Source organism: Pelodiscus sinensis, chromosome 2 (assembly GCF_049634645.1).
Source record: "Pelodiscus sinensis isolate JC-2024 chromosome 2, ASM4963464v1, whole genome shotgun sequence".
Taxonomy (NCBI): domain Eukaryota; kingdom Metazoa; phylum Chordata; order Testudines; family Trionychidae; genus Pelodiscus; species Pelodiscus sinensis.
In genome coordinates, this window is record NC_134712.1 from 71,043,979 (window position 1) to 71,066,439 (window position 22,461).

A 22,461-nucleotide genomic window follows, 5' to 3' on the forward strand; every position below is an offset into this window, starting at 1 on the left:
ATCTGTACCTTTTTCAAAGATTAACTGATATGATAGTCGAGCAATCTGGCTTAATGCAGACTGACAATGATGGACTAGACCAGTGGAACAAGTCTGCTTAGGACAGAAATGTTAACAATGTAAGTATTAAAAAGAGATGAGTGGAGTATGAGCTCTATACCTCCACTCTGTTTCTGAGATGACTTGTACTGCAGAGTGCTGGCAGGGACCAGTACTGAAAAGGGCTAAGTATTGTAAATCTGAATGGTCCCTGAAAAAGCATGCTTTGTGTGGGATAGTGTCCTTTTGTCTTCTTGGTGTCTATCAAAATAAGTGACAGCTAAAATTATTCTAGAAATACTATTGCAAATTGCTGTGGCTTAGATCATTACTATAAAACTATGGGTTAGTTGCTCTCTGTGTAGCTGGAATTGTACACATCACAAAGTAAAACCAGTCCCAGTCTTGGAAATCTTGCAATCCAAAAGCTGATTCCTTCAGTCATATCTTTATTTAGGAGATGTCCTATTGACTTCAGCTGGCATGGGGCAGTTGTATAACGATGACTAGATAGCAAGTGTGAAAAAGTCAGGACTGGAGAGTGAGGGGTAAAAGGTACCTATGTAAGAAAAAGCCTCAAATATCAGGACTGTTCCTATTAAATCAGCGTATGCAAAGCTATGGACATACTGGCAGGATCCAGCCCTAAAACACTGACAGAAGACCCAAGAAGACCAAGAGAAGGGAATTACCAGGAAATTTATTTTAATTATTATATCTAGTTGTGGCTGTTGTCAAATAGTGTAGCATTTATTCTAGCAAAGTATGAAATGGGGAATTAATGCTTGAATAAGTAGTACATAATTTCTAAAACATTTTAATCTTTCAAATAAAATAAAAAAGGGCAAATGTGTGTCTCAGACCTCAAAAGTTAATTTGCAAAGTATTCATTCTGGTATTTAGTAACATCACCAACATACGGGCTTTATAGCTTTAGATACAGGAATTCATAAAAGAAGTACCACATGGTGGCGCTCTGGTAGTGCACAAATTAATGGTCTTTTCATTTTAATGAAACAAATTTCTCAGTGTGGTAAAAACACATCCACTTTCTCTTAGAATCTGTCATGTGTCATGGGGAAACACTGTCTTCAATGCTGTTTTCTCTGCCTCTCCCCGTGCTCCTTCCCCTACAGCTGACAGGGCTGTAAGAGACTTTTTCTCTGCTGCCCTTGGTTGCAGCCACTGGTGCACCAACTGGAAAGCCACAGCCGTTCTTCCCACAGCAGTGCCTGTCCAATGGTGAACAACAGGGGACTGGTTTAATGATGCTCCTAATCCCTATTTCTGAGATTCATTTCTTTCCTCCATTTAGAACAATAGAGTCCCTCCCCTATAGGAGAAGGGCTTTTGCTTCACTTTGGTATTTCCACCCAAACTATGTTTTCCCAAATGCAGCAAAGGGATTCTTACAACTACACCAGAAATAGTAATAAGCAAAAGAAAATATAAAAAGTCTGATTACTGGAGCTATGATATGGAACTATCTTAACTTTGGACCTGATCCAAAGTCCACTTCAGCCAATGGACAGATTACCAAGTGGTTTTGGGTCAGGGTCTTAAAACTAAAAGACATTTAACAGCTTTCTTTGTGAATAGTCCTACCATATGGTGAAGGCACTAGTCTTACTATAATGTTCTAGAGCTCTTGTCTAGTGGCTAATACAGACACTGATTTATTAAACCTCTTAAACACACATTTAAGTCCTATAGAAGTGATTGGGACATAAAAAGTTCAACATGAGCTCAAGGCCCTAATAAGGGTGGGGGTCTGGAATATGTTAACATGCAAAAAAGGCAAATGCTTGGCTCATAATAGTTGTGGCTTGCAGTGAAGAATGGGCAGAGAAAGAGAAATGCTGTTCAAACAGTACCAAGGAGTCGATAGTACATAGAGATATTTGATTATGAAAGCTTTTTCTCTGGGACATCAAGGCTACATTTAAACTTGCTTTCACTTTTGAAAGAAAAAAGAAGCAGTCAAGATGAGGTTCATTTGAAAAAAAAAAACCAAACTTTTTCAAAAGAACTCCATAAACCTCATTTTTGAGGAAGAAGCGTTCTTTTGAAAAAGGGTTTTTTCCCCCCAAAAGAACTGCATCTAGACTGCTTCCTTTTTCGAAAAACCTCTTTCGAAAAAGCTATCAGAAGATATGCAAATTCATGCCAAATTTGCATATCTTCTTTCAAAAGTGAAAGCAAGTCTAGACGTGCCCCAAGTTAGTGACTAGAACACATTTCTAGAGTAAAAAGCTGTCTGTTAATAGCAAAATAGTTACATCCTCACCCTGTCCCCATTTTAATCCTTCACTTTCCTGGGCCTGTTTCACTGCAATCAGCCTTCTGGTAAAAGAGAACTAGACATCAAGCACTTGAAGGACAGAATGGCTAGCTTTAGCATTTATATAGGAACAGACTCAGGCTCCAGTTACCTAGAAAAAATGCTGCTGAAACACATGGTACAAACCTGATCTTCACCTAGACTGAGGGTATGTCTACACAGCAAAGTTATTTTGGAATAACAGCTGTTATTCTGAAATAACTATGTGAGCGTCTACACAGCAATAACATTATTTCAAAAGAATTTCAAAATATTGGGAGGCTTATTCTGACTTCTGTAAACCTCATTCTACAAAGAATAACGTCTATTCCAAAATAGTTATTTCGGAATAGGGGCTGTGAGGATGCTCCAGTGCTGCTATTTCAAAATAGCTCCTCACCAGGGTCATTCTAAGTTATTTCTCCTAGGTCTCTTAATCAAGATAGCACATCTACATTAGGAAAGCCTGCCTCGGACTAATTTTGAGGATTCCCTGCAGTGTTCCAGAATTGCTAATTCCAAAATAACTGTGCAGTATAGACATAGCCTGAGAGTGTTGGCTCCTTGGAGCTGCCAGTACTGACCTGACATTTAAAATCACTTTTAACAACTAGCCTCTATTCTGTTGGTCTCCTTTTCTTAGGATCAGAACTGGGATAATGTGTGCAGAAACTGAGTCTGAGCTTCAGTTTGCTTTCTGAGGACCTGATTCTGAAAAAAATGTTCCAGCAAACTCCCACTGAAGTAACCTGGGCTATGTCTACACTGGCGGGTTCTTGCGCAATAATGGCCGTTCTTCCGCAGTGTATCCACACTGCCCGCTCGCTCTTGTGCAAGAAGATTTACAGTAAAGCGTGGTAAGAGAGGGATTCTTGCACAAGCGCTACACTCTTTTCTAACAAGTGTAAGCCCTCTTGCACATGAACTCTTGCTCAAGAGGGCAGTGTGGACGCACGGCAGGGGTTTCTTGCGCAAGAAAGCCCTATGGCTAAAATGGTCATCAGAGCTTTCTTGCGCAAGAGAGTATCCACACTGCCATGGATGCTCTTGCGCAAAAGCACATCTCGGGCACAAAAAGCACATGGCCGTGTGGATGTGTTCTTGTGCAAGAGTTCTTGCGCAGGAACACTCAAGCAAGATTTCTTGAGCAAGAACCCACTAGTGTAGACATAACCCAGGAGTTTGTCTCAATAAGGACTGAATAAAAACCTCAGTCTTTGGCTGTAAGTTTGGCCACAGGCCTACACTTCCAGAAAAGACCTGTGGCTAGCCTGTGTCAGGCTCACTCAGCTCTGGCTGCAGGACTATAAAACTGCAGTGTAAACATTCAGGCTTGGGCTGGGGCCTGGGCTCTGGGAGCCCACAAGAGGGAAGGGTCCAGTGCAAAGATTGAGACTGCGATTTTACAGCCCTGCAATCCAAGCCCTGCAACCCACATCAGTTGGATGAGGGTCTGTTATCTCAGCATGTGTAACCCACACACTTAGTGTGGTTCACTGTCCCGTGCAGTGGCACCTAGACCACAGCAACCGAGAAGAACAAGAGACCTCTACACCAGGGGCTAAGAGCCAGTGGGCTTATAGCTCAAAGGGTTGAGGCCCCTATACTAAGCTCCAGAGATCCCAGGCGCAAATCCACCTGGTGGTGGTTACACATAGACTTTCCCTTTGTCATTTTTATACATGTGGGATGATGTGCCAGGCTCATGCAGCCTCCTGCTGCCTTGACCCTCTTCTCCCTAAGAAGATGTTCTGCTGGAAGGGAAGAATAGTTAGAGAATTGTGAGTTCAGACCTCCGAGGATGCCTGTAGAGGCTTCCTATGATTGCCTGCAGGCAAAACCAGTGAGAGTTGGTCCTCCAGCACCTTGAATGGCCAAGAGGAAGCACAGGCAATCCGGGCCTAGCAGACCAGATAAAAGGCTGTCTGTTTCAAAGTGTGTGTGTGGGGGGAGGGACAGGGTAGGAAGGTTCTCACTGCCCTAATCCAAGGAATTTTTCCCAGTTGGTGTGTCAGCTTGGTTCACCATGCAGGACTTTTAACACCCAGGAGACTATTTGGAACTGAGATTTAATTTGTTTTCTGTTAACCCAGGAAAAGGGCTGGTGTTAGACTCACTAAAGCCCAGGAGAAAACCTAAGGAGCAGGCTCCAACCCTGCCTCCCATACCTGCTCACACACTGGATTTCCTCAATGTTTCTGAAGCCTGAGCCACACTGTATGGAGCTGGAGCCTGAGCCTGAGCCTGAGCCTGACCCTCACCAGGTCCCCCATGATGTGGGGCTCCAGGCAATTCCCATTCCTGCCCTAGAAGGGAAATGGACTGTAAGCTGATCTGTCTGGAGGGCTAGGTCACAGAAGCAACCTCTAGTTAGTTGGACTAGTGAGGAATAGCCCCTACCATGCTACTTGCTAACAAGACCTTCATGAGACAGTTTTAAACCATGACAGTGCGTAATCATTAACAACCAGGCAGTGGCTTCAGATCCTTCAGTTCATTTAGATGAATTTGTGTCTTTATTATCAAAAAATGTTTTCTAATTAATGAATGATACTTCCTAATACAAATGGGCTACGTCTAGATTGGCATGATTTTCCAGAAAGCGATCGGGGCTTTTTTGCGGAAAACAAATCTGGGCTGTCTACACTGGCCCTTTTGCGCAAAAGTTGTGCGCAAAAGGACTTTTGCCCAAACAGGAGCAGCATCAGTCAGTGATGAGTTCGTCAGTGCTTTTGCGGAAATTCAAGCGGCCAGTGTAGACAGCTGGCAAGTTTTTCCAGAAAAGTGGCTGATTTTCTGGAAAAACTGGCCAGTCTAGACACAGCCATAGTGTGCAGATGGATGTGACTTACCATTTTCAATGTGACCCAGCACCATAAACTCCCCTACACAACTGAAATCAGTGCCAACACCTAAGAGGCACCCAATAGTCTAGCAGTGAACCATTGAGTTCTCCAGGGCTGTGTCTACACTGGGCCACTTATTCCGGAAAAGCAACGACGACCTACTGTACAAAATCAGCCACTATTCCGGAAAATCTATTCTGCTCCCGCTCGGGCATAAGTCCTTATTCTGGAACACTGTTCCGGAAAAGGGCCAGAGTAGACAGCCCAGTAGTCTTTTCCGGAAAAAAGCCCCGATCGCGAAAATGATGCTCGGGGCTCTTTTCCGGAAAAGCGCGTCTACATTGGCCACAGATGCTTTTCCGGAAAAAGGGCTTTTCCAGAAAAGCAGCCTGCCAATGTAGACACTCCTTTTCCGGAAAACTGAAAACGGAATAGTATTCCGTTTTAAGCATTTCCGGAAAAAGGTGCCAGTGTAGACGTAGCCCAGGTGTTTATGTCATGATGAATAAATGGCCACACAGCATTATTTGATCACCAACATTGCTTCTGCCATTTAATTCTCTCTTTAGATTGCTTTACTGAAGTGGTGATCTGTGCAAGACAGTGACTCAGCTGTGAGATCCTTGATGACTTCAAAGCTGAAGATCAAATCCAGGGTATGAACAGCTGTGTGGACTGGACCATGATCATAAAATACTAAGGCGGAAAATACGATGAGCTGTGGGGCTTTGATATCTGCTGCCTTGTCGATAAGCATGTTGAAATCTGAGAACTAGTCTGGGGTATTTCACCACCAACACTGACTAAGTGTCAGTGTGCTCCTAGAGTAGACCCTTGAGTTTGTGGTGGTCTCTAAATAAAACTTGTGTTCATTTTGATTCTGGTTTCTATGGTCAGATGAATAAATCCAAATGGAGTTGTTTTACCTGAGGCCCCTCACTAGTATTTCAGCTTTTCAGAAAGATGAATACAATGCCAACTGTTGTCTTCTCCTGTCTAGCTCTGTGGTATGCCCAGCATCTCAGGGAAGGATGATGTGGGCTAGCACAAAGTTTGTGTATTACTTAGTCAGGTCTTGGTGATGTGGGCTACATCAGATGTTTTATTGGTGAAGAGTGTTTGGTTTTTGTTGGCAGCATCAACTTTAGTTGACAACACTTTGTGTTGTCTGCTTCTGGATTATGCTTGAGTAATGCTTTTCTGTTTCCTTGGATAGACCCTCCCAATTCCAACTTCATCAGGCAATTAAGTGGATGGTGCCAGGGTATTGGGCGAGGGGAGAAATAGTGGTCTGGTTTGCCAGCTGCCATGAGAAAGATAGATCTGTTGAATACCAGCTGGTGTGGGTCCCTGCTGCTACTGTGCCCCTATTAGGGGGAGGAGGAGAGACTGAATTGCTGTTCCCCTCCACCTGTATTCTAAACCTACTTTTCTGCAAAGGCAGCATCTGTTCCAAGTAGCAAATTCCCATAATAGGAAAAAAAAAGACTTCATAGCAATACATTGTTTCTTTGGAACCCAGCAGATTTAACAGCAGAAATCAAAAGTCAAAGGGCAAGACCTGGTGTAAAAACTCATTTCAGTAACTCATGGGGAGACAGTAGCTATTTTGGCATCTCTAGCTGGTTTCTGAAAGCAAATGACTGCTCTCACTTAATACTACAAGCCTGAATATAAGATGTCAGTATTAAAGATTAACTCAGCATGTCAGCCCAGGATATGTCCTAACATACTAAGGGTGGGAGAGTGACAGCAAGTGATTGAGGACAAGCCACTCTAGAGAATCAGAGTTTAAGACTGACAGAAAATAGTGAATCTGATAGGGCCGGGGGAGAAAGAATACTAAACAAACATTGACTGAGGTCAGGAAGATTTACATGTAAAGAGGGACACGGAGAGAAATATTAAACAGGTAACGATGATGTAAACGAAGGGGAGATACTGAACAATAACACTGTATGAAAATCAGGGCATGGGGCACACACATGAATTACCTATTTAGGTGTTGGTTCATCAGCTGAGCATGTAGCTGTAGCTGCACTAAAAATAAGAGATTATTTGGAGCCAGAAGTAGCCAGTGTGCTGAACAAGCCACCCATCACGTTGTGGCAAGATTGTATTTTAGCAAATAATTGAAATGTATTACACCCTTGGCTCAATCCAATTCCCACTGAAGTAGATAGAAACTTCCCAGTAGAGTGTATACAGGACAACGAGTGTTCAGGGTGGAAGAGGAAGTCAGCCAGGGTTAGGGAGAACAGAGTCACTGGTATTTAATGCATGGACACAAACTGAGGCAGCTTGGAGAGAGGAAATTGTTAAATTTAATTTATATTTTAAATTGCACCATAGTACAACATGAAGAACTTACAGGGCTGCGTGCTGTCTGATGGAGGTAGCTAGGTGGCACTAAATCGTATGTACTTATCCCTACTGTGTACTAACATAATCCCTATTAATGTTCCTATGGCCCAAGCCCCTGTTTGTTCTTCATACTGCTCTCCTCACCATAGTATGAGTGCCTAACACATTTTAAAAATAACATATAAGGTCTAATTTTTCCTCTACCTGTTCCCAAGATCTTATCCCAAGTGTGTGGTTATGGCAGGAAAGCTTGAAGAAATGTGCTTTGCATTTTGTTTTGAATGCTCATTGATGTGTGCCGGATGGGAGCACCAGAGTTGTGGGCCTGCTGCCCAGAAAGCTCTGTCTCTGGCATTTGCTAGTCTCATGTGTGCAGTCGCCAATGCCGTTCTTCTAGAAGAGTGTTGCTGGCCTGTGTCAGGCTCACTCACCATGGCTGTAGAGTGCTGTTATTCTGTGGCAATCACAGTACATAACATGTATGTGGAATGTTATTAATGCTTTTATTAATACAGCTACTGATTCGGCGTTACTGGATATCATTGACTCCATACAATGCCATTAACATTATTATCTCTGAAGTATCAACAGCCATTCAAATATTGCTTCTTTAAGCAGTTCAAGTGGGGAGGGAATAAAAAAATGCGATCCAGAGGAGTGCATCTGTTATCACCTTTCTGGCACATGTGAACTAGAAAATATCAGGATGCCAACCATGCTGCTCCCATTTTAGCACTTTGTAGCACAAGAACTTTACAACTGGGAAGGTCAGGTTGATATTGCAGCTGAAAATGTTCAGATGGCATCTACTGCTTCCATCTGCTAAGAAACTTTTAGACAAGATAGATCTTCAGCTCAAGCCGGCAGAGTAGCTGAAGGATTCCAGTGGAGTCTGCTAGAACATCCACTAGGAAAGGTAAATTTGATTTGAAAACAGATGTTAGTTTGAATTGTCTAAGGTAGTGCTAGGCAACCTGCAGTCCACAGGATGCCTGCGACCCATCAGGGTTCTGTGTGTGGCCCACAAGACACTTTATTTACCCTTGCCCACATGCAGTGTTGCCAAATTCTTCTGGTTTCCATCCACATAGGTTTTTTTCCTACCAGTATTACTAAAGTGACATGCACGTAAAGCACGTGAAGAGAGGTGCATGCTGATTGTACACAACATTCACTTGACAGCCGTGCATTCCCGCTGCACGGCTTGATTATGACAGTCTTGTGACTCCTGAGCTAAAGGAGGGATGCTCATGCAGCCCACTCACCAGCCTCGGTTGCCCATCACTGGTCTATAAAAGTATTGGAGCCAGATTTAATTTTCAGTCATGTTTTCCTCATTTATATAAATAATAATTAAGTAACAGCAGAAAATTGACAACACTAGTGTCAATGACTGTGCTATTGATTCATGTACTGCTCACAACATGACGTTTTTTTCTCTCTCAGGTGGATTTAGCTCTGAGGAAGTCAATTTTTGTTGAAATTTTGAGTTATTTTGTTATTAGTCGTGGACTTATTTAATAATATAGTTGAATTCTATTTGTGCAATTTTTTTCTCTTTAGTTGTGCCATAGCACTTTCCGCTGTAATTTATGCAAACTGGTTCTCCTGACCATAGTGCAAATTAGCTATTTAGTCTCTGATTAAGAGGGTGGAGAATATAAATCCATCTTTCTGAAAGCAAAAGGGATTTTTGGAAATGCTGAACCAATGACAGTGGCAGATGCTTAGCTTTTATGCATAATTGGCCTCTTACATTTACTTGGTTGAGTTAGAGGAAGCATTTTAGAGGATTGCTTGATAACCTGGGCCCATTCAAACAAAAATCATTTGAATACATCCAAACGAAAAGCTCATCTAAAAAAGGAATACTCATCTAAAAACAGGGAAGGCAGGCCATGCTTACAAAATGCGGAACTTTATCCTGGAAAGGATTTGGGGGCATAATGGGAAAGCAACTAAATATGAGCTCCCATTGTACTGCTATTCCAAAAAGGGCTAACACAATCCTTGGATGTAAAAACAGGGGCATAGCACATAGAAGAAAGGAAGGGATTTCACCTCTGAATATAGCATTAGGGACATCTTGGGGATGGGGCAGTCTGCTTTCTGTGCTGCCTGGAACGCAGCAGCCCCCCTCCACCCAGCCCTCAAAGCCACCTGGAGTGCACCGGAGTGTTGCTCCAGCAGTGATTTAAAGGGCCCAGCAGCAGTCAAGAGCCCCAGGCCCTTTTGAATTGCTGGGCCCCAAAGCAGTTGCCCTTTTTATGCCGCCCCTGTTGGTGGGGCTGCTTTTACTTGTATCCAATTCTGTTGTCCACCTATTTCAGTGGAAGGGTGCATAAGAAAGCCATGTGATTTGGGGGCTGGAGGAAGTACATTGTGGTGAGAGACTTACAGAGCTCAGTCTGTTTAGTTTATCACACAGGTTAAGAGATGACTTGTTTAGTATGCAAATACATTCACAAGCCAAATACACAAGGTGCCAACGAGTTCTTTAATCTCACTGAGAAAGGCATAATGGGAACCAATAACTGGAAGTGGAAGTCAGACAAATTCAAGTTTGAAATATGGCATGCATCTTTATCAGCAAGAGTGGTTAACCACTGGCAGAAACTAAGGGAAGTGGTGGAGTCTCCCTTTCTTATATCTTCAGATCAAGACTGAATGCCTTTCTGGAGGTTAGACTTCAGCAAAGCAAGTTATTTGGCTCAGTACGGAGTTAGCTGGATGAAATTCTATGGCCTGTCATATACAGGAGTTCAGACTAGATGCTTAAAGGTCCCTTCTGGCTTTATACCCTGTGAATTGTGTTATGGTTAAAGAAGCTTGGGAGTTAGAACTTGGATTTTATTACTTGATCTTTTGCTGACTTGCTATGTGACATTGGGCAAGTAATTCTCCCCTCCCCCACCAAGCTTCTGTTTTCCCATCTGTCACATGGGAATGTAGCATTATCCCTATTCCACAGAGGTCTTGTGAGGCTTGATTTTTTTAATGTGAGATGCTTTGAGATCCTTGGATGGAAAACACAGAAGGAATATTAAATGTTTATTATAGAAGCTGTCCTGAATTCCAATCTGTTTCTATTTTGGACTGCGGTGGAAAAAGAGGAGGGTTGAAATCTTGGTCCATTGAAGTCAATGACAAACTACTGTGGGCTCCAGTGGAGCTAGGATTTCACCAAGGTGAAAAGGGTGTACTGGTTCTATGGCTGAATGAACTTGTAATTACCTTTTATATGAAATATCAGGTGAGAAGTGAAAACTGATGCTGCCGCTTATTCCCACTCCACAGGTCTTGAGGAATAGGGTTGTTTTACAGGTGTTTTTTGTGGTTTATATAGTGTTAATTAACTACTGTAATTGCTATGTTAGATCGTTGTCTCTCAAAGGACAGAGGCTAAGAGACCCTTTGTCTGAGAATTGTCCCAATAGAGATTTGAAGTGCATTGAAAATAAAACAGATGTTTGACTTACTACAAAATTATTCTTGCCTTGTTTACTCCATGTACATATGCTGGTCTCATTTGCTTCCTTGCTAATGCTGGAGCCAAGTACTATGAAGTTATCTTTTTTTAATAGTGATGATTTTGTTGTGATGAAATACAAAGCAATATGCATGTAAAATTTACAGCCCAGTAGTACATTACATATAGATATTAAATGCTAAAAAGCCCATGAAGCAGAGGGACATCTTCTTTGTTATAGAAAGGGAAGCCTGTTGTGAGGTCCTCTGTAGGAGAAATTCTCAATTGGAATCCTCTCACAGCAAAAGTTTTATATCCATGATCTCTTTTGTTCCACGGCCTATTAATGACATGCCCTGCCCATGCATGACCTAGTAACACTCAGGCCTGCCCACCAGGAGAGGGGATAAAGAGGGCAGCTGCCCCAGAATCCAGCAATTCAAAAGGGTCTGGGGCTCCTAGTTGCTGCTACTGTGGCAACAGCAGGGAGCCCTGGGCCTTTTAAATCACCACAGGAGCCTCAAGAGGTATACTCTGGGTGGCACCGAAGAGCTGGCGGGGGAGGCTAGGCCCCAGTCATGTCCCTTCTAACCAAGACCTTGCCTATTCTGAGTGCGCAATTTGGGCCCCATCCCATCTTTCCCAAGGGCCCGGCAATTCTATTTCCCTGCCTAATAACAATGATGTGTTCAAAAATACATCTGCTACTCTATGTCTTATCGACATATGCCGTTTCTGTAGCTACATGAATGAATTAAGTAACAGAACACGTAAACTAACGGTCATATTTTAAAATCTTTTTTCTTTAACAATGCTCCTTAAAGGTTGAAGGAGTTTGTTCTAAATGGTGCAAATGAACTTGCATTGTTCCTAATGAAGACTGGGCTTCTGTATTTTGCTTGTTTATAAACAGCAATAGGTATAGCAGGTATATTCTCTGATGTGAATTTCGATGAGCAGCAATTTGATAAACATAATGTTGGAAAACACAGCTTAGACAAGTTCCTTTCATAAGTGCAATCTTATTGACATCAGTAAGAATTTGTACCTTATCTCAATATATTTACCACAGATAATTGTATATGAATTCAGGTGACTGATGGAGCATATTAGGGGAATAAAATATGAGCCACTGAAAAATATTAGTGATTGCTAGTCACTGAGGGTGAATCTACACTACACTGTTGTTTCGAGATAACTAGTGTTATTCTGAAATAACAATGAGAGCGTCTACATAGCCATTCCGTTATTTTGAAATAATTTTGAAATAACGCAATGCTTATTCTGAAATCAGTGAAACTCATTCTATGAGGAATAACTTCAACTCCGAAATAGCCATTTCGAAATACGGCATGTGTAGACGCTCCACTGCTGCTGTTTCGAAATAGCCCTTCACCAGGGCCATTCTAAGGGTGTTTACACTGCAAGGCTATTTCAGGATACTGGAGCAAAAAACTCTCTTGTACAAGAGCCGTTCTTCCTGAAAAAAATGCGGAAGAACAGTTCTTATGCAAGAGGGTTTTTTTGCGCAAAAAAGGAGCCTCATTAATTATGCAAACGAGGTGTGGCGATATGCCACACTGCCTCATTTGCATATTTTTTGCACAAAACGGGGGCAGCGTAGACATAGCCAAAATGTATTTGGGCACTAACAGTTAATAAAATAAACTTAAATGAAAATCAAGAGGAAATAAGAGCTTAGTGGACTAATGAAGGTTACACATTTGACCCATTTCCATTTTATATTTCTTATATTTATACATGTTTATAATATTTTAAAATGACTATAAATAGGTCGTAAAAATAAAATATCAGGGCTTCAGTTTCTCAGACTTTTTGTTGGTCTACATCTTTCCACATGTGATGAATTCTTGGTCCATGATTTGTCACTTGTAAGATGATCATACACAGTAAGTACAAGCTTTCCAAATGGACAGGAATATTGGCCTTGCCTCCTAAAGAGGTAAAGTGGGTTTGGGGATGAGTTCTTACTAGAAAATATCTCGTGTGCCCTATGCAATATATATATCTGTTGACAGCTAAAAATAAGAAAGGATGCAGTTTTTGCAGCCTGAATATTTTAGGAGCACTCTAGGGAGAAATGCAAAGAACTATGTTTGGTGTATGTGGATTTAGAGAAGATGTATGACAGAGTTCCTGTGTGTGGAACAGTGATCTCCAACCTTTTTAATCACAAGATCACTTTTTCAATTTAAGTGCGATGTAAGAGTTAACACAAACCCAAATACCCTTGCCCAGCTTCCTTCCCACCCCTGCTCCAGCCCTTCTCCAAGACCTCACCCTGCTCACTCCCTTCTCCTTCCTCCCCTCATCCTCATTCACTTTAACCAGACTGGGGTAGGGGGTTGGAGTGCAGGCTCTGGTCTTGGGTCAAGAGACTTGGAATGTGGGAGGGGCTCTGGGCTTAGCCTAGGTTGGGGGAATTGGAGGCCATGAGGAGTTTCAGGATGCAAAGTCTGGGAAGGAGTTGGCTGCAGGGGGACTCATGTCTGGGGCGGGAGGTTGGGTGTAGGAGGCGGCTAGGGATGGGACAGAGGTTCAGGAAGCAGCATCTGGCAGGGCACTGGATAGCCTGCCTTAACCCCACTGCTGCAACACCCAGAAGCTTTCTTCTGCCCTGGAACCTTCAATCCTGAAAGCAGCTGCCATGTACAGCAATGGCTCCCTGGAGCCATATGCTGCTTCTCATCCACTGAGCCCAAAGCTTCTACTGGCCATGGTTCCTCGTTATTGATTAATGGGAGCTGCAGGAGCGGTGTCTGCAGGCAAGGACAGCATGTGGAGACCTCCTCCTGCTCTGCCTCTCTCAGGGTCTGCTGGAACACGCCAGCCACATCCAGGAGCAAGCAATTTCCACAGAGAGAATGACTCCAGCCATGACAGGTTAGGCATTTTAGAACTCACTACTCAAAGAATTAAATTTAAGCGTAAGAGAGAAATGAAAATTATGAAATGCACAGACCAGTCAAAAAGCAAAAATACCACACTTTGCAAGCAGTAACAGAAGGAACAACAACCCCCACATGTGTGTTGGGTCGAGAGATGCGAGGGAAGGACAGTGTGTGTTTGTGAGAATGACAGACATGTGCGCGCGCGCGCACACACACACACACACACACACACACACACACACACACACAGTGTGAGAGTTACAGAGAGTTGCATTGCCAACCTCCCTCCATGCCCTTCTCTCTGTGTGGAGACAGAGTACAGGAGTGGCAGGGAGGAGGGACACCCTGACATCAGCACACATACCCTCTCCCTTTCACATCCTGCACAGCAAGCAGGAGGGTCTCAGGGGGGCAGCTTCAAGGCAGAGGACAGGAGAAGCAGGACAGTGTGTTGAGAGGCAACTGAAGTGCCAGCGCTTGATAGTTTCCTGGCCAAACCAGTCAAGATCACCTGTCAGAGGTTCCAAGATCTACTGGTAGATCCTGATCTATTGGTTGGTGACCACTGTCCTAAAGAACTGATACAATGGTGCCTGTGGTCATGCAATCTCCTGGAGACATATGTTCAGACTATCACAGAGGTAGCACAACAATATTAAGAAATAGCTGCAGTTACTATGAGTCATTACCAGGGTATGAAGGTAGGTCTACATTAAGGATCAGCCTTAAGCCTATTCTCATTTGTGACTATAGTGGACTCCTCGATACAGAGGTTAGGGCAAAGGCTCCATGGAACATGTTTTTCACTAACCAGAGAGTGTTGTGCTGCAAAGATAAATACAAACTAGAACGGAGCCTAGAATAATGGAGGACTGCCTGCATTCACAGAAAATGGCTTATTAATCAGTTTATAAAAGACAGAATACATATGATCCTTTAATTAAGAGGGACAATGAAAGGCCAGTAAAACCAGATGATAGAGAGTTAGTCTTTGCAACAGTTTAAATGCCTAAGTGCAATTTGGAGCCATGTTGGGAATGTGGATGTGGATGTTAGGAGCTGCATGAAGAGCTCTTAGTGCAAACGGAGGGAGATGATGGGAATTCTGTGATAACAATATTCCAAATAAACTTGAGAGAGAACTGCATAAGATCATGATTAGAGAAGATATGAGGTACAAGTTGGAATATTTGATGGTGAGGAAGAGAAGAATTAGTACTTCACACTGCCAGAATGGGAATGCTCTGGTGGATGTGGAGTAAAGCAAGAGCTGACAGGCCACACAGTCAAATGGTATAAGCCATGATACAAGTAGCTTCCACAATACAGAAAAGTTGAGGGAATATCAACTGAGATGGCTGAGTTGTGTGAGATGAGGAGGTGTGAGGTATGTTAGCCAGAGAATACAAGAGGTAGTAGTAACGGGACAAAGATACAGGGAAGATCCAGACAAGTTGTTGGAGAATATGAAGGAGATTGGTTTTAGCCTGGAAAGATACACTTGATAAGAACATCTGGAGATGAAGAACAAGAACAACCAACCAGATTGATGGGATAAGGCAAAAGGAGAAGAACCACCAAGAGTGGTCTTGTGTTTAAAGCACAAGATGAGAAGATGAGATCTGGGTTCTGGTTTTGAACTCTGATGTACACTTGTTGAATGAGCTTGGGCAAATCATTTCCATTAATTCTTCTGTACCTCTGTAACCCTTTTCTTCAACTTTCACCATCTGCAGTATGAGGACAATAATATTTACCTACCTCTACGGTGTTGTGAGATCTAATATTTACAAAAGCTTTTGAGAAGTTGGTACAGACTTGCAGAGTATAAAATGTCATGCTTTGCAGTTGATTTCCTTTCCCCTCTCAATTTCTAAGTGCAAGTAAACACTCCCTACTAAAATTCATACAATGACTGCCTGCTAGAAATTCAGTTAACTTAGCATGGAGGGGATTCAAATAATTTAGTGCCATTTGCCACCTGAAAATAAATGTAAACAGTGAGATTCAATTCCACGTACAGCAGTTTTTTCTTCATAGCACTACTGCATACAGGTAAACTTGTAAGTGGTGACAAGGATTAGAAGTAGCTATATAACTTACGGCTTTTCACTGTACTGAAGTAGCTTCAGTTTGATGATAGCTTTAATCAAATTCATTCTTTTTATGATATGGAGAAGTGGACAATGGAGTCTCCCATGGTAGAGTGTACATGTATTTATGCAAGCCACATTATATAAATGTATGTGTGTTGCAAATATTCTGCTAGCTCAAGTTCACTAATCTATACAGCTCAATCTATACACATGGGAGTTTTTTCGCCTCCTCTCACAGTAAGCAGTTAACAGCAGAGTTGTAGCAAAATTTTGCGTAACTAATGTAGTGTGTGTAAGACAAAATACAATACAGAAAAATTTAAAGTTTTACTTATCATAAAGCTTAGCCACTTTTGCCAAATTCATAATACATTTGACATACAACATCTCTGTCTCGTTTTTAAAATAATGTTCATTCATTTATTACCTCATTTGTACAATTGTGTACATTTCAATGTGCCTCAGGGTATGTCTACACTACAGCACTAATTCGAACTAACTTAGTTCGAATTAGTTAATTCGAACTAAGCTAATTCGAATTAGCGCATCTAGACTAAAAAACTAGTTCGAATTAGCGTTTTGCTAATTCGAACTAGCATGTCCACACTGAGTGGACCCTGAACCGGGGTTAAGGATTGCCGAAAGCAGTGCCAGCTGGGCATCAGGTTAGGACTTAGAGTGTGGAGCTGCTGTCTCAGGCTAGCCGAGGGCTGTGCTTAAAGGGACCCGACCCCCACCCCGGACAGACAGTTCTCAGGGATTCCCCGCTTGCAAAGCAGTCCTGGCTTGGAGTGCCCTGAGTGCCCACACTCGGCACATCACAGCACTCGGCCATCAGCCCGGCTGCACTTGCCGCAGGATGCCATCCGGAGGGGGGGGGGGGTCAATCAAGGGGCTTCAGGAGAGCTTCCACCCCGAGGAGCCCGCAGAGCCAGCCCAGTCCTCCCCATCAGGGGCTCGTACCCCATTCCTCCCTCACTTCCTTCACTTACCCCTCCCTAGCCCCCTTTCTGATGTACAAAATAAAGGACATGTGTGTTCAAAAATAGAAACTCTCTTTATTGAACAAAACTCGGGGAGACTGGGAAAAGGAGGTGGGAGGGGAAGTGAAAGGGTGGGAGAGGGGAGGGCAACTAAAATTATCAGGGGTTTGGAACAGGTCCCATATGAAGAGAGACTAAAGAGACTGGGACTTTTCAGCTTAGAAAAGAGGAGACGGAGGGGGGATATGACAGAGGTCTATAAAAGCATGAGTGGTGCGGAGAGGGTGCATAAAGAAAAGTTCTTCATTAGTTCCCATAATATAAGGACTAAAGGACACCAAATGAAATGAATGGGTAGCAGGCTTCAAACTAACAACAGAAAGTTCTTCTTCACAAAGCAAATAGTCAACTGTGGATCTCCTTGCTGCAGTAGGCTGTGAAGGCTAGAACTATAAGGGTATGTCTACACTACCATCCTAGTTCGAACTAGGGTGGTAATGTAGGCAACCGGAGTTGCAAATGAAGCCCGGGATTTGAATTTCCCGGGCTTCATTTGCATCTTGCCAGGCGCCGCCATTTTTAAATGTCCGCTAGTGCGGACTCTGTGCCGCGTGTAGGCTTCCTATTCCGAACTACCGTTACTCCGAATTACCGTGTCCGTGCCACGTGTAGCCGCGCCGCACGGAGTCCACACTAGCAGACATTTAAAAATGGCGGCACCTGGCAAGATGCAAATGAAGCCCGGGAAATTCAAATCCCGGGCTTCATTTGCAACTCCGGTTGCCTACATTACCACCCTAGTTCGAACTAGGGTGGTAGTGTAGATATACCATAAAAAAGTTTAAAGAGAAGTGAGATAAAGTCATGGAGGTTGGGTCCATGGAGTGGTATTAGCCAGGGGGTAGAAATGGTGTCCCTAGCCTCTGTTTGTGGAAGGCTGGAGATGGATGGCACGAGACAAATGGCTTGGTCATTGTCTTCGGTCCATCCCCTCCAGGGTACCTAGTGTTGGCCGCTGTCGGCAGACAGGCTACTGGACTAGATGGACCTTTGGTCTGATCCAGTACGGCCATTCTAAGCTCAGGGTCGGGGGTCTCATTGGACCACCTTGATTTTCATGCACACCTGCTCCTGGGTGGCCAGGCTGGCAGCTATCCTACCCTAGATGGCCACTTCCCTGTGCCTAGTGCGGAGGTCGTGGATGAGGTCCACGATGTCTGCACTAGACCAGGTGGGCGCCCGCCTCTTGCAGACCTGTACAGGCTTCCGGGAGCTGCCAGCCTGGTCCCGGGAAGAGGCGGAGGGCTCGGTGGCAGCGGGTGGCTGGCTCGAGCCGTGCCAGGTGCAGGGTCTGCTGGCTGGGTGCTGGCAGGCTTGCACCTGGCACGGGCACCGTAGCCAGCCCGTGCCCCTTTAAGGGCTCCGGGGCCGGGAGGGGGGCATACGAGTTTCCCTGGTGGTACCCAGAGTGGCCACCAGGGAAAACTGGGGAGGGCTAGCCTCCCACTAGTTCGAATTAAGTGGCTACACAGCCCTTAATTCGGACTAGTTAATTCGAACTAGGCGTTATTCCTCGTGGAATGAGGTTTACCTCGTTCGAATTAAGTGCTCCACTAGTTTGAATTAAGTTCGAACTAGCGGATCGCTAGTGTAGCGCCTATCAAAGTTAATTCGAACTAACGTCTGTTAGTTCGAATTAACTTTGTAGTGTAGACATACCCTCAGATATTAGTTAAAATTACCCAGGTTATGCTCTATAACCAGTGGATGCAAAGGTTAGAAGTAAGTAGCTTTTTATTGTAAAGGGAGAATGTTTTGTTCTCTTTTGAAAGAGAAAAGTGTACTTAGAATGCCAATCAGAACACAGTGTAGTAAAATTTGTATCAATACTGCTTAATGTGTAATCCTGCACATACCACTTCACATATGTATGTGGTGATGGCCTCCATACAACAGTGAATGCTTCTCCTGCTAATGCCCTGAATACTAGACACATGGGCTGTGTCTACATTGGCTCCTATTCCCTATTCTCTTGAAAGTAGGAATAAGAGATCGTCCGGAAAAGAGCTTATTTTCCGGAGGATCGCATCCAGACTGGCGCTTTTCTCCGGCTTATCTACAAGCCGGAAAAAAGCGGCAGCCATGTTAATGCAAATGCCGCGGGGGATATTTAAATCCCCCGCGGATTTGCCTATTCCAAAGTGCTACATTTGCATCCCTATTACGGAATAGGGGCCAATGTAGACACAGCCATGGACTCTGCCCTTGACCTACAAACAGGTATATCTTCTGCACACTTACCATTCTCAGAAAGGAGGGCCCTATTTCTCTTCATGAGGGATTTCATACCTTCATTCCAGCTGCTGGGCTTCTAGTATGTGGTGATGTTTGAGACCTGAGAGCAGCTGAACCGAGCCATGTTGCCATCTCTCTCTACACATGCTGATCAGAACAGTTTAGAGCCTGCACACCACCTTAGCCTCGAACATTGCCTTTTCTATATAATATTTGCATATTAAGACAGTTAATGTAAATACTATAAATACCAGTTACTCAGAGGAAGAAAACATTTAAAAATGTTACTGTTTTCCCGGTAAATAATCCTGGAAACTCAAAGTTGATGTGATGTTACACTTCACATCCTGCAGACACAAAATTAGGGAAAGATGGAAATCCACAGTGAAAGTCACCCAAACCAGTATCTTTTAGGCAAGGGGTCCAGGCTCCCTGTGGTACCATAAATGCGTTTTAGGGGGCCTGCCAAAATAACCCAGAGAGGGGATGGTATTAGACATGCCAGAGCCCAGGGCAGGAAGCTGAAGCCCAAACAACTTAGCTTTGTGTGGCCCTCTGTAGCAATTGCCCTACTTGCTACCCTCTGACACTGGCACTAGCTTTTAATATACTGGATATGCAGAAAAGCAGTTATGGCATAGAAGGGCTGTAGAAGTTTTATAGCTTGTTTTGGGGCGGGGCTCAGAAAGAAAATGATTGAGGACCCCTGATCCATACCACCTTCATTCGACCAAGCTCGCCCACCAATCTGTGCACATGCATTCTGTGTGAGACAGAGATATTTGAAGGACTTTTAAGAAGTTTACAGCTTGTGGCAGTGGACATGTGAACAGCACTTTATGTATTTTCCCTGGGATAGGTGACTTTGGATTTGTAAATACATGCCTATGATTGGTAAATGTGATACTCTGTCACCCTGTCTGCTAGTTTGAAAGCAATAATGTTTACTCTGGATATTAACTTTATAGTTCAAGATACGGCAGCTATGTGTCTTAAAGTCTGAGCATGCTTTGTTTTTGAAACCATGCACTCTTTGGGGAAATTGTCCCAAATGTGATCCTCTTGGTTAATAGTTACTGTTTAAACCTCACCTCTTTCTGGTGACTTCCTATAACCTTCAAGAAGGCAGACATACTTAGCTAAAGGAACGTATCGACAAGTACAGTTCAGTTTTAATGCTGCTGCATACTCGTGCTGCTTCTTTCTGTCAGATACTATCATTCACTTCACTTTATTTGGATACATTATTGATGTAATTAAGATGCATGGGGAAAGACTGAATGGGTTTGAGGCTTGTCTCCTGGTTTTCCTTTGTTCTATGTAGCTCTGATATGGAGCAGAGTTAAGCCCAGATTTGTGGCATTTTCATTTAAACAAAATGTTTGTGTAAATGTAGTATTTCTAGGCCACTTAATGTTTGTAGCTCCTCAAAAATAAAGCATCTGGTTTGAGAAGGCCAGGAAAAAAAATCAGGAGAGTGTAACATTGAAGGCCCTCAACCAATAAGTTTGGAATACATGTAAGTGCTCTTTTTAGAATTTTTGGAAAGCTAAATATCCATGAGTTTCATGTCAGGAATATGCATGACTGTGGACGCACAAGCAGCCTTCTGATAAGAAAAGTCCTCTTGTATAAGTAGCTGTAAGTTTGTTAGAGCTGATTCAATATGTGAACATGAACTCTCTACTGCTGGTGTGATATACACAGAAGTAGGAAAACATCTCTTTCTAAGTAGAAAAGGTTAAGATATTTGAAGCTAACTTCGTATTGAGAATTTGCAGTGCTTTATCTTTGAAGGAATTTCATGAAAACCTTGTTGAGCTATTTCCATCAATGCAGAAGAAAGCTGAAAGGTTGCATTAAAATTTCACATGTCTAGCTGGTATGGAAGAGCACAAAGCAGAATTTGAAGGGATTGATCACAGTGAATAGTATCTCCTTATAGTGGTTCAATTTTTAGTAGTTAAATTTTGATATTGCCTCATTGCATGGAAATGGAGGCTACATTTAGACTGCATCCCTCTGTCGACAGAGGGATGCAAATCAAGCACATCGAAATTGCTAATGAAGCAGGGATTTAAATATCCTGTGCCTCATTAGCATAAACATGGCCTCCGCTTTTTTTCTAAATGGAGTTTTTTTAGAAAAAACGGCAATCTAGATGTGGATCTGTCGAAAATAAAACCTTTTGACAGATCCTGTATTCCTCAAAAAATGAGGTTTACGGGATCTGTCGAAAAAGGCTTTATTTTTGACAGATCCGTGTTTAGACTTCTGTTTTTTTTCCAAAGCAACTCCCTTTTGAAAAAAACAGCAGCCATGTTTATGCTAATGAGGCACAGGATATTTAAATCCCTGCTTCATTAGCAATTTCAATGTGCCTAATCTACATCTCTCTGTTGACAGAGAGATGTAGTCTAGACCAGTGTTTCCCAATTTTTTTTGACCACGGAACCCTTTCAAACTCAGAAAAATTTCAAGGAACCCCCTAGCCAGGGATTAAGTTTGTCGAGCAAAAAAAAAACAACCCACCCAAACACACACAGACTGCCAGTACACCACAATTGGTAGTAATAAGATGCTAAATACGGTCATGCTAAATACACCATTCATTTATATTCAACAAAAATCATATTAAATATGTACAAAAAATAAAACTATCAACTAATATTAATTATATTAATAGTTTTCAATGTGAAGAGTGGTTTTTCTTCTTTTGTTGGCAAATTCTTTTTATATTTGGTTTAATACTAGAAAGTTGGATTCGCATAACTGGCACAGCATTCAGTCGATTTCTGTATTTCGTTTTCATTGCTGCATAGTTCGAGAACCCAGTTTCGCACAAGTATGTACTGGCAAAGGGTAACAGCTGACGAATTGCGTGTCTTGATAAAGATGAATATTCTTGACTTTGACATAAGTCACTCCAAAATGTAATCAGAGAAACTTCTTTAAATTTTTGTAATAATTGGCCATCTGAAGCGATTTCAATTAGGTTTTATAATCTTGTGTAGAAAAACTGACTGGCTTTTCTGTTAAACTTAATGGATTTCGAATCCAGTTATTGTTGTCATTGATGTTTGGAAAATACTTAATGATGTTCGTGTATAAATCGTGGAGATGATCTGCAATGTCGC

At 42.8% G+C, this 22,461-nt stretch overlaps 1 long non-coding RNA gene across 1 annotated transcript in view; it reads right to left on the minus strand.

The window, feature by feature from the left end:
* Positions 1–1,050: 1,050 nt before the first annotated feature.
* LOC142827086 (uncharacterized) overlaps positions 1,051–22,461 on the minus strand; it is a 65,803-nt gene continuing 44,392 nt past the window's right edge. The window contains exon 3 of the long non-coding RNA XR_012901487.1: positions 1,051–1,271. This is a non-coding gene — a long non-coding RNA (uncharacterized LOC142827086). The remainder of the gene's footprint in view (positions 1,272–22,461) is intronic.